Raw genomic sequence first — 6,691 nt, forward strand, 5'->3', positions numbered from 1 at the left:
TTTAATGTTCTTCATATTTTTAAAATCTCGATAGCTTATTCTCTCTATTTTTACCCATATTTCATGTTAGTATCCATGTTTGAAAATTTACCCATGCATGAGTTACTTGTATTTTGATGGATTATGCAGAAATATGAAAGTTGGATGAGTGTTAAACATTTTTTTCTAGGTGGTTTTCATGAAAAACCCCTAAAAGGACCTCTTTGCAAAAGGTGTAAATTATGTGGTGGAAATGAGGAATAATGGAAAATGTGGGCTGCCATAAGAGGGAAAAACATTATACGAGCATAAGGACTAAATCATAAAAATATGAAAGGTTAAGGGCAAAATAGTCATTTGGACCAAGGGTGGAATTTAGACTTGAAATGTATAATGTGGAGTGTTAATGTTTTAATTTTGTTGCAATAGACCCAAGGAACAAATTTCGGAGGTTGATCGAGGAAAACTAAAGGTTTCAGAATAACCGAAACACAGCTCCAAAACAAATACCATGTAAGTTCGGATAACTTAAAGTAAACTCCTAATATGCCTAATTATATGATTTGTGAATGAATTGTGATTGCATTTATTGATAGCTTAAGATTTCATGAAATGTATTCCTAATAATGATGTGTTGAAAAATTGTCTCAGTTGAGGTTAAAAAGGGAATTCGATGGATAAACTATATTCTACATGTGTAATGAGATCCTACATGTGTTGCAGAAAGGATTTAGCCTGGATGGGTAATCCGCTGATCTCAATTATGAAAAGGATCTAGCCTGGACGGTGTTCCTTTGGATGATTGAGCCTCCCGAAGAATACATGTGCATTATGGATTTAGCCCGGACAGGTAACCCGATCAGTGTTTGAATTTAGCCTGGACTGGTAATTTAGATCCGAGCTCATTAACAATGTTTGTCGCAATAAGGGACTTAGCCTGGACTAGTAATCCCAACATCACCTTATGAATTTACGATATGGGGGATTTAGCCTGGACTGGTAATCCTGCCATAAAATGTGAGGTTCGCGGGAGTGCACACCTGAAATGATCATCCTTATGAATTGACAGTTAATGGATATTCCATCGAGATTTCCTAGACACTCAACGGGATTAACATGAAATACATGTACAAAATGAAATATTGAATGATGAGCTCATCTAATATAAATTACATGGTGTTTTGTTATGTGACTAACTCATTGGTTGAGTGCATGTAATAGAGAACCATTTCATACTTGTTGGTTTCCTTATCTATTATAGATGTATGCTAATTACTTGGTAAGTTTACTTTCCGGTTATTTGAGCTTACTAAGCATGAAGATGCTTACCCCTCTCTTTTCGCTATCTTTCAAAGCTCAATGACTCGTAAAGGTTGGAAGACGGTTGGAGAGTCAACACACTATCAACTAGTCCAGCTTTGGTACATAGATACTTTATTTTGTTCAATGGCATGTATAGGTATTTTTGGGCCATTTTTTCATATGTGTCATTTGGCTAGCAATATAAAGGATTGAATGTTATGTCTATTCATTTTGTGTATGGCCTTGATATATGGCCTATATTGGTGTAGGTTGCTATCCTACTAATCATGCAATTTTTACTTGTTGAAATGATTACATGGTGTATTATGAATGGATACAATAAATGTGACCAATTCATTTGAAATTGAGAGGATCACAGTTGGTAATGAGTTAAAAGATGAGCCAAATCTGATATTAAGATTAATGAGACTATAATCCTTAATACAAAAAGGGTAACCTAGCATGTGCAAAACCAATGATATGAGGTTTACATGCAATTGACAATTATGATAGAACTTGAGTATGATTAGGGCATGTTAGATATCAGTAGAAGCTATAGATAAGAGTGGGCAATTGAGGGTGACCAAAGGCTTGAAAAGTAGCCTAATAAGGTCCACACGGGTAGACACAGGGGCGTGTGTCTAGGCCGTGTGTGACACACGGATTGCCCTTGGGCATTTGGTATGACCGTGTGTCCCCTGCACCTAAAATTTTAAGTCAGTGTCGAGCACGGGCTAGACACACGACGTGTGTCTTGGCCGTGTGAATCTAACAGAATACTTAAGGTTTGGACACGGGGTGACCACACGGGCATGTCCCAATGCACACGGGCGTGTGTATGATCTCAACACGGGCATGTGAATTATTAACCTATAAGTTTTCCTTAGATCTTTAGTTTTGTCTCGAACCTTTCTCAATGTTTTTTTAGGGCCTCTTAGGCCAAAAATTTGGACACTACAATGTTAGTGGATTTGTTTTGAGTTGAAACAAAATTTTATAACCCCTATTTTTCGTTTATGCTCGTATATATGTCTAGTAAAGCCTCGTACTTGTCCCCAGCCTCGGATCCGGGTAAGGGGTGTTACAGTATCGGGCCAGTTGCTTGTAGATTATTGTTGCCACCATAATTGGAAAATATTCACAATGTATTCCATGTATCGATGTTACGAAGATATAGATCAGATCCTTCGCATGTTATTTCCCCAACTGAGGTTAAAATTCAGCCTGATATGTCTTATGATGAAGAACTGATACAGATTTTAGCTCGTGAGATCAAAGTTGAGAAATAAGAAAATAATGTTAGTGAAAGTGCTGTGGCATAGGCACGGGGTTGAAGAAGCTACATGGGAACCCAAGGATGCTATGAGAAAGTAATATCCAGACTTGGCTTGTAAATATTAGTATGTATGACCTCCTAAGTTGGCCTAATTGTATGTTTGATAAGTAAGAAATGTGATGTTTATAATGTTCATGTGATGGTTTAAATATGGGATGTTGAATTGGCAAGTTTTGTGGTATGAAATAGGTGACAAGATGATGAGATTATACTTTTGAAACTTATGTGAGTTTTAATGATTTTGGTATATTTAGGTTGTGGAATTGAGAAGTGAATTGGATGGTATTTGGATGTTATGTAATATGTATGAAATGGTTAATTTGGTTGCCTATAAATGTTGCAAAAATGTTATGGTTTTGGTGTGATTGAGATAGGTGGTAAATGTGGCTTAAACCAAGCCTAATTTTACGCCACACGGTTGAGTACATGGGCGTGTGTCTGTTGTGATTTAGTTATTCAAGTCAAATCGAGCATGGCCTAGACACATGGGCGTGTCTGGTGGCCCTGTGAGGCCCATAGCCTTGATACATGGGTGTGTGTGGCCATTTCAAAGGGTACATAGGCTACACACACGGGCGTGTGGTCGACTGTGTGACCCAAGTCAGTTTCGACCGTGGCCAAGGCATGCGGGCATGTCTTGTGGCCAAGTGGTTAAGTCATTATGTATGCTCTATTTTGCCACGGTTTATACATACGGGTGTGTCTAAAGCCGTGTAAGGAACACGCCCTGTTTACACGGGTGTGTGACCTGTATAACTTTGAAAATTTTGTTATGTTTCTGAGAAAAATTGTATGTACTAGATTTAGTCTCGACCCCTTTCTAAAGCATGTTTAAGGTCTCGTAGAGTTATGTAAGGGACTTTGTAATGAATTGTGACGATAATGCTATAGTGATTTATAAATGAATGCAAGATGTTTAGATTTGTCCGATGATGCCTTTAACCCTATTCTAATGATGGATAAGGGTTAGGGGTGTTACATTGTGCATGAACTTGCACATATCCATCAACATTGAAAACTCTGATTTCCTTGAAGTACTTGCAAAAGTTGGCATGGGAGTTGTATATTCAGGTTCAACACTTAGCTTGATTGTTCTTCTTCTGGCACAACCCTTGGTTTAGGGTTTTTATATCCTTCAACTGGTTTAGGACTGTTTGGTTCCTTATCAGATTCTTCTTCTTTAATGGTTGTAACTGATTCAGTTTCACTTTCATTTGTTGACTCCTCAATATCTGGCTCTATTGGTTCTTCTTGCTCACCTTGATTCAGCTCATGCACCTTCTCTACTAACCTTTCAAGATCATGACTTGTGATGCACCCTTGGACATACTGCCCTTTCAAATTCGCTTGTGTTTTAACACGAGCCCTTAAGCAAAGTGAAGTGATTAATGATGGGAATTAAGCACTTCCTGTCTTCTTTTCAGCACAGTCATAAATCTCCTTGAGAATAATTTTCCTAACATTAATGGACTTTTCTGTCAAGATTGCATATAACAAAAGCATTCATTCCATCGAGATGGTGGAACTATGTGAGATAGGCATAAAACTGTAGCGAACAAAATAAAACCATACCTTTGCTACTGGTTTTAGGTATTCCCTTCGACAAGAATGACTTCCATACTTTTTTTATAATCTATTGGGATCCCGGATTTGTCACAACATCAAGTACTTGTTGAAGAAAATCCCAATTTATGTTGTGCATCATAGGGTAGTACTCCTGATGGACTTAGAAGTAAGAGGTACCTTTTTCTTTCGAACGATAACCTCAGTAGCATCTTGTGTGGTCAAACTTGCATAGAACTTTAGAACTAGTTCATTATTGGGAGGCGAACGAGCATCACAAAATCGTTCCCACCTGAGAGCATTGATTGTCTTTCTAATTGGCACAAGGAAAACCATCAAATCATTATTGTTCAAGTTAAAACCTTTTTCCAGCATCATAGGTTGATGCTTTAAAATTAAATCAAATCTCTCTTTCACTTCTTCATCGATCACAATCGAGTTTTCAGGAGTAGTCTTCGATGATCTAGTTCTTTTGTGAGACATGGTATTTTCCCTAAAATTTGGAAAAGTTCTACTTACAAGGGAAAAAGAGAAATCGGCAAGTGGGTAGGATCTACTTCTACGAACCTTGCGATGGCAAAGAGGATGCGGTGGCGAATGCAGCGTGCGGCAGCAATGGTGGTGCTCCAACGATCTCTTTGCGGCAATTATAGGAGATTTTGGCAAAAGGGGAGAAGAACTAGGGTTTCTTTCGAGATTTGAGGTTGGCAGCTCAAGAAAAAAGTTTAAGGATTTTTGGGGTTTAAACAAATAGCTTTGACGGATATGAAAATAGTAGAATGAAGAGGGGTTTATATAGGGAAAAAATAGGGCAACATGTAGCAAAAACTTAGCTACATTAGGGTTACTTGGACGACAAGCAACGAAAGTGGTAGTAATAGGTGTGGAGTTTTCCCTCTTTTTGCTGTCTTGGGCCTCAAATTCAGACTATATCTTACTAAAAAAAACTGATTAGTACTTGGGCCAAATTTGACCCCCTTTATTAACATAAAAATTTAAAATTTAAACAGAACAAATGAAACTTAAAAATTTTAAATCTTAATTAGAAAATTTCTTCTTAACAAATTACATTAAATTAATTCCCAGGAAAGGTTAGAGAGGTCACAGCGATCCCGCTTAAGTTCCAATCTCCTTAGACAGAATTAATTAAATGTACTAAGTTAAGAAAATAAGTCTTGACTATTTATTTATTTACAAAACAATTTTATAAAAAATCAAGGGTCTATTAAGTTGAACGAGGATTCAACTCGCTCAACGTCACTATCCTAATAATGTTTGAGACATTGACCATTGACTTTAAACATACCTCCATAATTGTCGTATAATTCAACAGCTCCATAAGGATAAACTCGATAGATGATATAAGGTCCTTTCCATCGAGATTTCAGCTTCCCAGGAAAGAACTTCAGCCTTGAATTAAACAATAAAACCTTCTGACCTTCTTTAAACTTGTGAGGTTGTATATGACTATCATGCCATCTTTTTTATCTTTCTTTATACATTTTGGCATTCTCATAGGAAAACAACCTCAGATCTTCCAACTCATCCAATTGTAACATCCTTCTTTCACCAGCTTGCTTAAGATCAAAATTCAACTTCTTCAAAGCCTAGTGAGCTCTATTCTCCAACTCTAATGGCAAATGACATGCCTTCCCAAGAACTAACTGATAAAGAGTCATTCCTAATGGTTTCTTCAATGCTGTTTGATAGGCCCATAATGCATCATCGAGCCTTCGAGACTAATCTTTTCTACTGGGGCGTACTACCTTTTCAAGGATACCTTTGATTTCATGGTTCACTATTTCAACTTGCCCATTGGACTAGGGGTGATAAGCACTAGCAATCTTGTGCTTCATATCATATTTGTTAATCAACCACTTAAGCCACTTGTTCACAAAATGAGAACCTTCATCACTAATAATAGCTCTTGGTGTCCCAAATCGTTTAAACACATGCTTATGTAGGAATCGCATGACTACCTTAGCATCATTTGTAAGGTATGCTTCAGCTTCAACCCACTTGGATACATAGTCCACAACAACTAAGATGTATTTGTTCCCATACGAAGAAGGAAACGGGCCTAAAAAGTCAATGCCCCATACGTCGAATAATTCAATCTCCAAAGTATTTGTAAAGGGCATTTCATTCCTCTTAGATATGTTTCCGCTCCTTTGGCATCTATCACAGTTCTTCACATAGGCATAAGCATCTTTAAATAGTGTAGGCCAAAATAAACCTACTAAAAAAACCTTAGCTGCAGTAGGTGCACCACCAAAGTGTCCCCTACTTGGAGATGAGTGGCAATGATATAAGATCTCAGCAATCTCACTTTCAGCTACACACTTTCAGATTATATTATCTGCACACTATTTAAACAAAAATGGGTCTTCCCAGAAATAATACCGACTATCATGAAGGAATTTCTTCCTTTGTTGGTATGTCATTTCTTGAGGTATTATTCCACATGCAAGATAATTGGCAAAATCAGCAAACCAAGGTGTTTCATGAATT

Source organism: Gossypium hirsutum, chromosome A10, assembly GCF_007990345.1.
Source record: "Gossypium hirsutum isolate 1008001.06 chromosome A10, Gossypium_hirsutum_v2.1, whole genome shotgun sequence".
NCBI lineage: Eukaryota > Viridiplantae > Streptophyta > Magnoliopsida > Malvales > Malvaceae > Gossypium > Gossypium hirsutum.